A 16,031-nucleotide genomic window follows, 5' to 3' on the forward strand; every position below is an offset into this window, starting at 1 on the left:
AGGAATGAAGTTTTAACACAGGCTCCAACATAGATGCACTTCAACCCCATGCTAAGTAAAAGAAGCCAGACACGAAAGGTCACATATTGTATGATCCTATTCACACAGTCTGTCCAAATGGGTAAATCCACAGGGAGAGGAAGTAGATTAGTGGCTGCCAGAGGCAAGACAGAGGGAAGAATGGAAAGTGACCGCTAATGGGTATGGGGTTTCTTTTAGGGATGATGAAAGTGTTCCGGAATCAGACAGCAGTGACTGGTGTACAACTCTGCAAGTATACCAAAGATCACTGAATTGTATACTTTAAAAGGGAAAACTTTAGGGTATGTGAATTGTATCTCAATAAAGCTGTTCATTTTTTAAAATGACTGCACAAAGTCACATAATAGCACCTCTGGTGCAGGGGCCTGGCTGAATCACCCTGCTTGCTACAGGATAATCTGTCGTAAAAACACACAATCTGTTCAAACAAGGAAATAATTTATTTTCCTACCAATAAATCCCTACAGCAGCCAACCATAAAACCAAATCCATAATAAAAAGAGGAAAGAACAAAAGAGCACGCAATTCACAATTAGCTGGCAGGTATGGAATGGAATTAACTGAAGACTGTACAAAGAAAAATGTTTATCAGAACTGCTCACTTCCCTTTGATTACACTGATTTAAACAAGTCAAAGTCCTTTTAACTCACGAAAAAATGTGCCAGCTTCGTTATTAGCACAGAGGAAGGAAAAACAAGCATTCTCTCCTCTAACCAAATTAACATCGAGCAGAAGGTCTGTTTGTACTTGGCAGCCATGAACCTTTCATCTTAGAGCTCTGCTAAATTAAACAAGCCTATGCTGTATTGAACACGGTGAGCCAGACACCCTGGCAGACTCCTAGACTTCATCAGTTGTTGTTGAAGAACACTGGAAATAAAGACGATGGTGAGAATGGTGGTGGCGGTGCTGGTGATAAAGTACCTTCATTTTCATTCTGTGCGACATTTTGACATCTGCAACAATGGGAACGTGCTAACAACACCCTTCTCTGTCAAAGACAGCATAGATTTTGGAGCCAGAGAGATCTAGCTTCAAGGCATAGGATTTTCAGGGGTTTTATTTGTTGTTATTGGTTTTTAATCTACTAGCTGCATGCCCAAGGAAAAATTTCACAATCTCACTGAGCCCTTCCAGTCTCTAAACTGGGGTAATTTACATGTAACTTCATAGAACTGTTGTGAGAACAAAATGAGGTAGTGTACACAAAGGGCACAGCACAATCATCAGGTATATGCCCACCATAAAAACCTTCACTGCTCTCCACTCTCCATTTTAGAGCTTATATCACAATATATGTCATGGTCATCAGTCATCCTTCTTCTACCCAACGACAGCCACACAACTGAAGATCCCATGAAGATTTCATGTTAAATACATTATTCCCCTCCACCCACCATCCACCACATAGAATTGAAGGTAAGAAAGCTATGAATAAGTCTTTTAAATGTATTAAATCAGGGCATGACACAAAGCATTCATTCACCTAAGAGGTATTTAAAAGCACTGAACTGAACGAGACACACCAAGAGAAACACTTACTATTAGAGGGAAATGCATATTTTTGCAGTGCATTAATTGGTAACCTTTCCATAAAGATTGATGCAATCTGATTATAATTCCCAAGTGTCAGCAATAAGTTCTTAAGGTAAAAGAAAAAGGAAGTGGGATGGTTTCAAGCACTCCAGAAAAGACGTAGGAGGATATCCTTTCCCACTGACAGCAATTAATGTTTGAGTGATGGCTGCTAGAACGTTCAGACTGAAAAACTTCATTACATTAGAACAGACTGAAATATATTTAAAACAAGACTGACTGGGATTAACATATACAAACACTTAACTCTCACCTTGATCTAGGTGTCCTTTCTGAACAAACTGAAGAAAGAAAAGCTTGTGTGAAATTCCAATATTTGTCACTGCATAGCTGTAAGGGAGGAAATAATAGTTTTCAGCCACATTCCCATGTTGAATGTCTCTTTAAAGAGAGTATCTAGACTCTGCAGTAAGAGAGTCAGACTTCTCTTGCCCAGCCTCTGCAACACTAAGCAAAGCTTCTAGGGTTAGGAAAGAAGGAAATTTCTCAAGGGGATTGGGACATTCAGAGATTAGGGATGTCCCTAGGGAGTTTCACTAAGCACTGAGCTCATTACAGAATTTATGGCCCAAAGCTACTGTTCTCCCCTCCCCTTTCCAAAACTCTACCCTTAAGTCTGAGTTAGTAATGCCCCTGGAAGAGACCAACTCAGTTACGGAAGCCCTGAGTATTGGCTTTGCTAGGAATCTATTATCTACACTGCATACAAGCACTTCAATTTGTTTTCCTCCTACTGTAGTTCAATACTGTTATCCTGATCGTAAAACAGTTTCAACTGAATATTCTACTGCCACAAATGCTGAATATGAGGACAGAACTTTTCTCCTCTGCCCAACTTTCTAATGAAATGACCACTTACCCTGCCAGTTTAAACTTTAAGCTTTATGACTAAAATAGGAAGAAACTGTTGCAAATGCACAAAATCCAACCCATTAAAGATGTAAAGAAAGTTTTAAAATCTTCTAAGTACAGTATAAAATTTTTCACAAATGCCGCTAAGAGGAGAAATAAATAATACAACCTTAATTTTAATTAAAACTTCTTTTAACTACTACTACTAACTCCTCACTTTCCAGGAATATTTTTAGGATCAGGGTTTTAAAGCATGCAATTAAAGAAATTAACTCATCAGTAAAATGAAAGCTACCATATAAGCGAATTCCTGTATTGCCACAGAAAAGAGAGTCAAGAACCCAACATTCTGTTTATTTTAGAAAACAAATGCAAGCTTATACCACTAGCCAGAGTAAGACATCAGAGGGAAAAGTCCAGGAAAACCTCATTAATTTAGACCCTCCTAATGAAGACTCAATAATATCTTTTCATGTCTGCCTAGATTTAACTTTGGACTATTTATTAACAAATGGGTTGCTAGGCAAATTAAAGTGCAAATAAAAATTGCTAGAGGATTATTTAATCAATTTAAAAATTTTTACATGCAAATGCTGCCAAAATACTATAGCTCATGCACTCTTTACAATCCCATATTCCAATGGAAACAAAGTGATGAAACAAGAGACCAAAACATTGCTTTAAATCTATTGGATAATTGTTCCGTCCTCTCTGTTTAGTTTGGCTGTGAAAAACTGTTTTAGGAGTCAGGAAAGCTTAATAGGCAGGATAGTGGACAAAGATTTATACATTATTCTCAATGGCTGGCAATCTATTCCTCTACTTTTGTTTTTAATAAATGCCAAACCATACAATTAAAATATAGTTCAACTTATTGCCATTGTAATTAAAAATATATTTGGGGGCATTCATTTTATCCTTGTCTTCAAATAACTTAATTGTGAAAAATATTCTCATGTCTATACTAAGAACCATAAACAGGATTCTTTAAGAAGATCTTGTATTCTACCTAGTTCAGATACTTACTTTGCCCTTAACAACAACAAAAACAAACAAAAAAGCAGATTCAGAAAATAAATGGGGTATAGTCCAAATCAAAATTGCAAACAAAATGTCATCAAATGTTATGGTAGCAAGTATCAATATAATCATGCATGTCTAGTTTTAAGTATGTATAAAACTCACAGAAGCTAGCTTTCTTATCCAAATTTAAGGCACTTTTCATTTACGTCTTAATGCTAACTTAACAATGACAGTACCATATACCAACCATTAATTCCTTCAAAAACGACGTGAGTGTTTGCTGTGTACGTGCCAGGTATTGTATTAGGCACTGGACGTAAACTGGTGAATAAAACACCAATTGGACCTCTCGGTCCCTGCTTTGGTGGTATACTGTCAACACTGTCAACTTGGAGTGAAAAGAAAAGCACCCACATTTAAGGCAATCTGTATAAGAAGAAGATGCATTTTATACCTAGGAAAAAGAAGTAACTTTTAATTGGCTTTTTTTGTTTGTTTTTTTTTTGGAGATAGGGTCTTGCTCTGTTGCCCAGGCTAGAATGCAGTGGTGCAATGATAGCGTACTGCAACCTCAAACTCCTGGGCTCAAGCAATCCTTCCTCCTCAGCCTCCTGAGTAGCTAGGGTGACAGGCACACACCACCACACCTGGCTCATTTTAAAAAATTTTTTGTAGACACAGGGTCTCGATATTGTACCCAGGCTGTTCTCAAACTCCTGGCCTCAAGCGATCCTCCTGCCTCAGCCTCCAAAAGTGCTAGAATTACAGGTGTGAGCCACCATACCTGGGCTGCTTTTTCATTAAGTCCAAGAACAAACCATAGTCAATGACAGTCGGTATCTGCTAACCTTCCTTAAGTAACTCTTATTTGAATGAAATAAACTCTAAAGCAAACACGAAATTAGAAATGACACATATCAGAAATTGGTAAAATCCTTTGGACAGAAGAGATTCAACATCAATATATATGTATGTTTACGTGTGAATGCATATTCACATAATTCACATAATTCAAGAATATTACATTATCATCCAAGTCTGTAAATCATATTCTATTAATATATACTATTCTGCAATTGGTACCCATGTTTGAAAGATCTTAAATTCTGAAAACAAACTCCCCTGTAAGGGAATAAAAAACAAAGGTATTGCTCTCTAAGGAGGAAAGCTTTCAGTATTCAAAACAGTAACAGCTGACCAATGACATTTAAATATTTCTAATGAGTTAATCAAGGCAACACCTTAAAACAAAGAACTCAACATATTTTAACGTTTTCATCACATTTAAAGTTCAACAGTGTCTCATTCATCCATGAGAACCACAGGTATGTTCTCAAAAAGAAAATTCTTTAGTTAGTAAGAGTATCTAATGAAACATGTCTTTGAAAACATAAAAGGTATATTCTAATCAAAAACCTTGCTATCTCAGGAAAAAATACTATTTTTTGTTCCTATTTGATTGGCAAAGATTAAAAAGTTCAGTAAGTTACATACAGAAGAACGTGGAGCAAGATGGTGGAAGGGGATTCTCTAGTGATCGTCCCCTTAGCAGAAACTTAACAGAAACACTAAGTTGAACAACTACCATGCATGAAAATGCCTTCACAGAGCTAATAAAAACAGGTAAGAGATCACAGTACTGATCATAGCACAACAATGAGGAAAAAATGCATTGAAGAGGGTAAAAAGGACAGTTTTACATTACCTGTGTCACCCCTTCCCATCCCGAGGCAGCACATGTGGAGAGAGATACCATCCACTTGGGGGAAAGAGAGGAAAGTGAGCATAGGACATTGCCTTGGACCCTAACACCAGGCCCACCACAGTAAAACCCAGCACCAAGCCGACCCTCCATGGCCCCTGACTCTAAGCCAGTACCCAGGGACTGAGCCTTCAGACCTGTCCCAGCACCAGGGCGACACCTACGGCCCCTGTGCCATAGACTTCACCTCTGGTCCACATCACCACTGGCCAACTGCACATCCTTGGGCTTTGGAAACTCCTAATACCAGGCAGGCCTTAGTAGCTGCAGGCTTCAAGCAACCAAATTGGAAAGAAAGAAGTTAAACTGTCCCTGTTTGCAGATGACATAATCTTATACATAGAAACCCCTAAAGACTCTACCAAAAAACTGTTAGAATGAATAAACAAATTCAGTAAAGTTGCAGGACACAAAAAATCAACACACACAAATCAGTAGCGTTTCTATACCATAACAGCGAACTATCTGAAAAAGAAATCAAGAAAACAATCCCATTTACAATACCTACAGATAACAATAAAATACTTAAGAATAAACATAACTAAGGAGGTCAAAGATTTCTACAATGAAAACTATAAAACACTGATGAAAGTGAAGACAACACAAATAAATGGAAAGATCTATGGATTTAAAAAGTTAATACTGTTAAAACATCCATACTACCCAAAGCGATCTACAGATTCAATGCAATTCCTATCAAAATACCAATGACATTTTTCACAGAAATAGAAAAAAAAAAAAATCCTAAAATTTGTATAGAAGCACAAAAGACCCTGAATAGCCAAAGCAATCTTGAGTAAAAACACCAAGCTGGAAGCATCACACTACCTAATTCAAATTGTACTACAAAGCTACAGTAACCAGAATAGCACGACACTGGCATTAAAAACACACACAGACCAATGGAACACAACAGAGCCCTGAAATAAATCTACACATTTACGGTCAACTGATTTTCAACAAAGGTGCCAAGAACAAACAATGGGAAAGGACAGCCTCTTCAATAACTAGTGTTGGGAAAACTGGATATCCACAAGAAGAAGAATGAAATTAGACCCTTATCTCACACCACCTACAAAAATCAACTCAAAATGGATTAAAGACTTAAATGTAAGAACTAAAACTGATCCTACCAGAAGAAAACATAGGGGAAAGTTTCATGACATTGGTCTGGGCAATGATTTTTGGATATAAATCCCTAAACACAGGCAACAAAAGCACAAATAGACAAACGGGATCACATCAAACTAAAAAGCAAAGAAACCAATCAACAGAGCAAAGAGACAACCCACAGAATGGAAGAAAATATTTGCAAACTATACATCTGATAAGAGGTTAATATCCAAAATTTATGACTCAAACTCAATAGCAAAAAAACAAATAACCCAATTAAAAAATGGGCAAAGGACTTTAATAGAGATGTCTCAAAAGAAGACATACAAATGACCAATGGGTATATGAAAAAATGCTGAACATCACTAGTCATCAGGGAAATGCAAATTAAAACCACAATGAGGTATCACCTCACTCCTGTTTAGAATGGCTATTATCAAAAACACAAAAGAGAAGAGATGTTGGTGAGGATGTGGAGAAAAATGAACACCTGCATACTGTTCATGAGAATGTAAACTAGTATCGTCATTAGGGAAAATAGTATAGAGGTTCCTCAAAAGCTTAAAAATAGAACTAACATATGATCGAGCAATCATATTGTTAAGGAGATATCTGCACTCCTATGTTTACTGCAGTATTATTCACAGCAGCCAAGACATGGAATCAACCTAAGTGTCCATCAATGGATGGTAAGAAAATGTGGTGTATATATACACAATGGATACAATTTAGCCATAAAAAAGAAGGAAATCCTGTCATTTGCGACAACACGGATGAACCTGGGAGACATAATGTTAAGCGAAATAATCCAGTCATAGAAAGATAAATACCACATGATCTCACTCATACATGGAATCTAAAAAAGTTGATCTTGCAGAAGTAGAGAAGGGAATGGTGGTTACCAGAGGCTGGGCAGTTGGGAGGGGAGGCCCAGGGTGTTGCAGAGATGTTGGTCAAAGAATACAAAATTACAGTTAGAAGGAATAAGTTTAAGAGATTTATGGTACAGCATGGGGACTACAGTTAACAATAATATATAGTATTCTTAAAAAAATACTAAGAAAGCTAGGAGAGTGGATGTTAAATATTTTCATCACAAAAATGGTATCTATATGAGGTAATGCATATCTTAGTTAGATTTAACAATTCTACAATGTTTATATACTTCAAAACATGCTATGCACAACATACAATTTTATCTGTCAATTTAAAATAAATAAATAAATAAATAAATTTGGGGAAAAAAGTTACATATACATTAAAAAAAAAGATTAACAAAACTCATTCGTTTCCAAGAGTACAGAAAACAGGACTCTCGTGGACTTTAGGTAGGGGTATAAATTAAGTAGTCTTTATAGGACAGGTAAGTCACATGTATCAACATTTAAAATGTGTATAATCTTTGACCAAGCAGTTACATGTCTGAGAATAAACAAGAATGCAATGATATAAGTAGAGCATTGATCGACACATCAATCTATAAGAAAGGAAAACTAGAAACAACGTAAAAGGTCACCAAAAGATTGTTTAAAGTGTGGGCCTCTCAAGAATGGGAATTTTATGCAGTCAGTAAAATGATCACGTATGATTATGCATGTCTTTTCCAACTCCCGTGCAGAGATGTACAAAACATATTGCTGCATTAAAAAAGACCACCATATATAGTGTAAACCACTTTATTTAAAATTTTGTACATATACTTCTATATTCATAGATAAATTTCCATAAGTATATTCACCAAAATATTAACAGCAGTCATTTCTTGGTGGTAGGAGTTGGCTGCTTATTTTGTCATTATGTTGTTTTATACTGATGGAAGTTTTTCTCATTATTATAATAAGAAAACATAACAAATTTTTATTTAAGAAAAAGTATTGGCATCTCACCAAAAGGGGCTTCAAATTCTTTCAACTCCCTATTTTAAAAAGAAAGTATTCATTTAATGTTGCAATTATATATTATATATAACCACCAAATTAGCTTATGGGTTTCTACCTACCAGATTTCCTTCTCGGTACTATGCTTTCAAACAGTGTGATAATGGGAATTTAAATATTAGAGTCAAAGAAGCAGAGAAAGCTAAATGACCTTAGCCCATGTTCTTGGCATCCACCTTAAGAACCCTAGGTTCTATGAACTTAAACACTCCTAAAACAATCTCCTCGTAATCCTTTTATACCTTAAGAAAGCAAGCTGTGGAGAGAAATGTAAGAAAAGGGGAAAAAAAAAACAAAAAGAAAAAGAAAAAGGAAACTTCCTTTTCTTAAAAAAAAAAATCAAATGATAAAAAAACTTACCTCCGTAAAATATTTAATTGTTTTCCTGTTTTACATTCTCTTTCTTAGCACCTTTATTGTGAACCTGGGGGAAAAATAAGTAAAAATTACTTTTTATTGAACACCTAGTACATGCCAGGCAGGGTAATTAAAGAAAGCCTCCTGGAGAATGAGAAGTCTGAGATGAACTGGAAAGAACAAGACAGAAGGTACTAAAATGGGATGGCTGGGATGGAAAGCAAAAAGTTGCAAGTGTAATCAAAACTTTACCTAAATTGTTCAAGAACCTATAAATGACTATACTCGACAAACATCTTTGGAACACTGTAGCAGGTAACAGCTAGGACACTAGGCTCAGAGCATCTGCCTCCGAATTCCAGCTCTACCCTTCCTAGCTAGATGACCTTGGGCAAGTCACTTCACCTCTGTGTGCCTGTTTCCCCATAACTGTAATAATAGTACCCAATTCATTGGATTGCTGAGGATTATATGAAATAATCCACATCACAGACTCTCAAGCAGCTCCTAGAACATATGTTCAATAAATGTTAATTATTTTATTATTTTTTAAGCTATCCATTTTTCTGGGAATTATTTTTATTATTGTAAGCTTTTACTATATAATAAATCTGTCTCTCACCACCTCCAACATTAATAAGAATAAAGTATAATAAATATACTTAGTATTATTTTAAAAGGGCATAATCCTTGTCTTCCAAGGGCTTACAGTGTACTGGGTGAGATAACATTACCCAAACACAAAATATAAGGCAAAAGAAAGATCAAAGTCAATTATTCATTCATTTATTGAACAAATATCTGAATGTCTAATCTTTGCCAGGTATTGTGCTGGGTGCTAGGCATTCTCTGGTGTACAGGACGAACACAGTTTCTCTCCTCAGAGTTTCCAGTGCACTGAGGCCCAAGCTACGTCACAGATAAGCTACGTGAAGAGACAGATACTGTTTTCTACTTGGTTGGGGGCATTATATATCTAAACTGGACGAATTAGGAAATAAGACATTCTGGGTGGAAGGGATGGTGTTCCAGGAAACGCAGGATCTGTGGGGACTGCTAAATAGCACCATTGTTAGGGTGTACCCAGGAAGAAGCAGGTAATAAGGATAGAAAGTAGGAGGAAGGCCTCGAATGCCAGGCTGAATTTGTCCTCTGTTCTCAAGCACATTGGTTATCCTGCTCAAATTGAACAAAAGCATAGTTTTAACTTCAGTTCTAATATCTTCTGATTGTTTTTCTTCATGGTTTCTTTCTTTCTCTTTTGAAAGACAGAGGGGTAGAGTGGGAAAAGAAAAAGGGAGCAGTACCTTCAGCCCATGTTGGCAGTGGTGGTGGGAATAAATGAGCACTAAGTGATGAGTCTAGTGACAGGTTTTCTCTTTTAACTCAACCCTCCCAGCATTCTTACAAAGACTGTATTGTTCCTTTAACAGATTAGGAAACTGAGGCTCAGAGAAGTCAAACAGATTTTAAGCTCATAAATTTAACATCATCTTGATTTTTTAGAAGATTTTTTTTTTTTCCTTCTGGAACTAGAGAAAATGATTCTAAAGTTCACACGGAAAAATAAACAAGCAAGAATTGCCAAGAAAATGAAGAGCAACAAGGGGAAACTAGTTTTAAAAGATATTTAAAGTGTTTATAAAATCAGTAATGTGGTACTGGTGTATGAACAGAATGACTAATGGAATAGAATACAAAGTCTAGAGATGTACCCCAATACACCCAGAAATTCACAACACAGTGAAAGTATATTCAAAGACAGACTCCAAAACAAATGGGTAAAGATAACTGGTAGCCATATGGAAAAAGATAAAGGTGACTGTATACATCACTCTGAACACCAGAATAAATTCTAAATGAACCAAACATTTAAGTATAAAAATAAATCCATAAAAGTGCTAAAAGAAAACATGGGCAAATTCCAGAAATCTTGGAGGTCAGACACCATAAAAGAGTAATATTATATAAAATTTAAAGAAAACCATATTTAAACCTTCTTTATACCAAAATACATAAAAGTACATTTAAAAAACAAGTAACAAACTGGGAGAAACTGCAATTCACATCACAAAGGGCTAATCTAATTTATTAATTCCTAGAAATTGATAAGAAAAAGTAATCCAAAAGAAAAATGTGCAAAGGGATAGAAAAAGAAATACAAATAGGCTTTAAGCTTAAGAAAAGATGTTTGGCCTCATTCGTAATGAAAGCAATGCACATTAAAACAACACTGAGTTATCATTTCTCATTTATCAGACTGATACAAATCCAAAGGTTGGTCAACGGTTTCGTGGAGAGGTTATGGAAAAACAAGTCCTCTCATATATTACCTGCGGGAGTTCAAAATGGTGCCACCCTGAAGGAGGCAAGTATTTATCAAAATTATAAATGCAACGCGCGCTGACCTAGGAATCCCACTTCTGGGAATGCACCCCACAGATATGCCTGGACATATACAAAATAATATGTGTACAAGATTATTTACCACAGTGTTGTCTGTGATTCTAAAAGACTGGAAACGACTCAAATATCGATCAGTAGGGCTAGTTAAATGAACTAACGCACAAATAGTGCATACCCTGCAGCTGTTAAAAATAAATAAGGGCAAGGAATGGTGGTTCATGCCTGTAATCCCAGCACTCTGGGAGGCTGAGGTGGGAGGATCACTTGAGCTCAAAAGTTCAAGATCAGCCTGAGTAAGAGCTAGACCCTGTCTCCACCAAAAAGAAAAAAAGAAAAAATTACTTGGGCGTGGTAGTGGGTGCCTGCAGTCCCAGCTACTTGGGAGGCTGAGACAGGAGGATCCCTTGAGCCCAGGAGTTTGAGATTACAGTGAGCTATGATGATGCCACTGCACTCAACCCAGGGTAAGGGAGTGAGACTGTGTCTCAAAAAAAATACTGAGTTTTCTATATACTAATATGAAAAGATCTCAAGAGTGTATTAAAAAAGGGGCAGGATAATTTACACAGTATATACATTTTATATAAAAAGATGGAGTATTTATAGTATATTGGTATTTGCTTATATCTACACAAAAACAATGGACATCTATAGGAAATAAATAAAAGAGATTATCTATGGGGGAACAAGACAGAATTAGAAATCAGACTTCTCAAAATATGCTTTGTGTTCTCTATGAAGATTTTATCTACACAAAAAGAATTTTTAAACATTAAGAGTAACTCACAGAAAGAAGAGAAAGATTACTACCTATGAACCAGAGTCAAAATCAAACAAGCATTAAAAAGAGAAATTCTTTCTGAAATTGGATGTTGACAAGCAATTTTAGTGTGGCCACCACGATGAGACAATGTGTTTTTTTTCCCCCTCAATCAGCCAAAGCATATGATTATAATAATCTATAAAAAAGCTATTAGGAGGGGTGAGCAACTGAGAGAACAGAATGGTACAATGAGAAGGATGCTCTAGTCTAATGGTTCTCAAAGTATGGTCCATGGACCAGCAGCATCAGCATCACCTCATAACATGTGAACAATGCAAATTCTCAGGCCCCAGCCCAGACCTACTGAATCAGAGACTCTGGAGTAGTAGGCCAGCAACCTTGTAATACACACTCAGATTTGAGAGCCACAGAGCTGGTTTGGTAATTCTCATATGTTCATGTGCATCACAGTGGGGATTAGGGTTGGAGAGAGCTGGATCTTCTTAAAATGCAATTCTGGTTCAGTTGATCAGGGGTGGGCACCAGAGTCTGTATATCTGTATTCAAACAAGCTTCAAGATGCTGCTGATGTGCTGATGGTTTGGGGACCACACTCTGACAAGCAAAGTTGAAGTCCACCTGGGGAAGAAGCTATGCAAACAGTCTTCATGTGGTTGAGTTTGCTGTCACACATGCACTCAATATCAGACAGAAAAAGTCCTTACACAGGTTTCCTGGATAAGGGATACCATGGAACTAGCTTCCCCTATAAACTGTGTACTTCACACAGAATATGTTTGCAAATATCTTTCTTATTAAAACAGTAACTATGAATCATGAAAATCCAATTTATCATATGAGAAAATTTTCATTTACATGTGGACCTACAAGCCTTCCAGAATGACCCCCGCAAAAAAAACACACCAAAAAACCATATTCATACAACGGCCTAGTTATATTATCTGATTAACTTTACCTCAAACACATTAACCACACCATCTGCTCTCCATGAAAAATCACCAAGCAGTGTGTTTCTTTCTAAACATTTTCAAAAAAATGGTTCTCAATTTACAAACACTGATTCTCCATTTGTTTTACATGGGGGGAATATCTCTACAGGACTCTTCTGAGTAAAGAATTCTAGTTTAAATGGAAGGCTCTGGAAATGCTGTATATCTTCATTTTGTAAGTCATCCTTTAGATAAAATTTGTGGGGTTAAACATTGATTAATGTGCTAACATTTTTGTAAATAGTCCCTATTTCACTGAATCTAGGACACCATTAGTTTTAAGACACACTCCTAATTAAGGTACCGCTAAGAAAAAAGAAAAGTTGCCAGTTAAACTACAACATGCCAATTTTAAGATGCCATTCCATCTCAGGAGTGCGTCTTAAAAATCAATGAAATATCTTAATTATAAGTCACAGAGATATGTGCATAGTAAATATATTCTTCTATTTTGACAACAGTCATTACTTACATGGCTGTTTCCACAGCACCTTTCAAAAGTAACAAGCAATGAATAATAAACAACTTAAAGCACGAAGCAACTTATCCAACAGAGGCAAAATAAACTTCCTTTTCAGATTTAAACAAGAGTTGAAGAAATTTATGTTACTATGCAGCTACAAATGGTCTTGAGTTGAACTTTAACTCAATTTGCATTTTCCTCTATGCAGCAAGACTAGCAGAGTTTGAAAAGACAATTTCTAGTAAATCATACTATGAGGTCTGATATTTGATTATTGACAATTTTAATTTTCACCTTTGAACACATATGCATTTTCCAAATTCTCTAATATGGATATTAGTAAGTAGAAAAGATTATTTAAAAAGTGATTACACTAATTTATATTTTACTCAACTCAAACCTTTTCATTCTACACATTATTAATGTCACTTCCCAACTCCTCCAAGGGGCTGAAACTATCCCCAAGGAGCATTTTTAATTATCAAAGACACTGATAATTAAAAATGCCAGGGGGGACACCACTGGCATTTAGTTTGGGGGCCAGGTCTAGATTTCACACAATGTATGGGTGGCATAAATCTGTACAATCAAGATTCACCCTGGTCCCAAGAGTCTTTTGAATATCCAAGCAGATCAAGCCCCCCATAAATTGACATCACTATACAACACAATGTTTAAGAGTTTTTACAAGAAATTATGGGGAAACTCCAGTAATGTAGAAGAAAGCGGCAAGGAAAGCTTAAATAGAATAAGGAAAAACTGTCTACAAATTAGTGATTATTTCCTCAACACTACACACTGTTAACAAAGGATTGCAGTATCATAATACTGAGCATATGTGTAAATGAGATATTGAATCCCAAAATTTCAATCTTGTTAATATTTTATTCTTATCAATGGTAAGTGCTAGGAAGCTGGTGTTGTTCCTTGAAGAAGCAATAGCCCAAAGTCCGTGACACAAAGGATACTCTATGATACACTTTGAAATCGTGGCATCCATGAAGGGATTATATTAATATTATTAATGTGTTGATCGAGACAGTCTATCTGGGCATGTTATCCCAGTTCAATCTAGGTTCTCTTACATTAGCATAAACAGGTTATCCCAACACTGGGTGCTTTTCCTCCAGTGTCCATCTACATATGTACTTTTTTTTGTTTGAAATAGTTCCTGATATATTCTTAACTAATCCAAATGCATTCATTAGAAGCAGATAGAAGCACCCTAGTACGTGCTGTCTTCTAGCACAGTAGTACGTGCCAGATATAAATGGTATAGCAATGCCTGTCATATATTTTTTCACTTCTCCCTTACATTTAAATGAATGCACCATAATGATTTTCAATTATGAGTGTAGGTAGTTTGTATGACTTACGAATTTCATTTCAGGGTAGTATAGCGGGCTGTATAAATATTTGCTACAAAGGGGAAGGGCCTTAATTCTGACAAAGTTGGAGAACCACTGTTCCAAAGAGTGGAATCACGTGCTTATACAAAAAACGAACTTTAAAAAGTTTCCTTTGCCCAAGGCAAGCCCTGGACTCCAATATGCCACTTCCATTGGGCCTGACACCCCACCCCCCACATACACCCGCTGCTCTAACACCACCTCTGCTCTCACACAGGGCCCAACAATGGTTCTTGACCATCTGGGGGTCGGGGACACTTCTAGGAACTGGACAAAAGCCGTGGAAAAACTCCCTCCCAAGAAACTCATATACCACGCTACATCAATTTCAAGGGGCTCCCGGACACACACTCTGCAGCCCCACTGGGACCCCAGGAAGAAATAACTGCGAGTGGGGGTGGGGAGAAAGAAAGGGGGCAAGGAAGGGGTGCGGACGCTGGAGCCAGCGGGCCCGGGGTTCGAAGCCCTATCCCAACACTTCCCAGCAGGGTGACTTCGGGCAGGGCGCTCCACCTCTGCAGCACCAGCGTGGAAGCGCGCAAGTGAAGTGCCTGGCATACAGCAAAGGCTCGATAAACGGTGCTGCCACGCCAGCAGCGCCGACCCCGCCACCGAGGGAAACTGAGGCGGGCCCCCGAGTCGCACCCGAGGGCAAGGACTGGCTGCGGGGGGACTGGCCCCGGCGGCCCGCGGCCCCGGCCGCCCCGCCCCGCACGGGTCCCGGGACGGCGCGGACCAGGCGGCGCCGCTGCAACCGCGGGACGGGCTGGGACAGCCGCGCAGGACAAGGGCCGCCTGCCCGGCCCACTCCCCGACCCGGCCCCGGGTCTCGGCCACTCTCCTCCCTCCTGAGCCCACAACGGCCGCCGCCGCCCGCAGCTCACCTCCTGGGCCGCCGCCGCCGCCGCCGCCGCCGCCGCCGCTACCGCCGCCGCCGCGCGATCTCGCGAGACTTCGCTCCCCTTGGCGCTCCCCCTCCCTCCCCGCAGCGCGCACGGACCCCGGCCTGGAACCGGCTGGGCGCGCTCCCCAGACGCCGCCCTCTCCTCCTTAGGGTGGACCCTAACCATTATGGCCACTCGCCCCCGACCCGATCCCTGCATCCATTCCGCCCACCCTCGTGACCGTAAAGAGTTAAAGCCCAGGTGCGAGGCGGCCGCCTCCCTCTCACCTGGCCGGCCGGTGCGCGTGCGCATGCGCGTGCCCGGGGCCCTGGACCTGGGACCCTTGGCTAGGGCAGCGACAACACTGATCACAGCGGCCGGCATTTGAGCGCTTACTGCGTGCCGAGAACTTC

The 16,031-nt window shown here is 38.6% G+C and overlaps 1 protein-coding gene across 1 annotated transcript in view; it reads right to left on the reverse strand.

Moving 5' to 3' along the window:
- Window positions 1–15,645, reverse strand: part of MRTFB (myocardin related transcription factor B) — a 173,618-nt gene extending 157,973 nt beyond the window's left edge. The window contains exons 1-3 of the mRNA XM_069486905.1: window positions 15,619–15,645; window positions 8,687–8,750; window positions 1,893–1,969 (exon numbers count right to left, since the gene is read on the reverse strand). The gene's annotated coding sequence lies outside the window, so the exon portion shown is untranslated. The remainder of the gene's footprint in view (window positions 1–1,892; window positions 1,970–8,686; window positions 8,751–15,618) is intronic.
- Window positions 15,646–16,031: the final 386 nt, after the last annotated feature.

This window comes from Eulemur rufifrons, chromosome 14 (assembly GCF_041146395.1).
Source record: "Eulemur rufifrons isolate Redbay chromosome 14, OSU_ERuf_1, whole genome shotgun sequence".
In the NCBI taxonomy this organism is placed as follows: domain Eukaryota; kingdom Metazoa; phylum Chordata; class Mammalia; order Primates; family Lemuridae; genus Eulemur; species Eulemur rufifrons.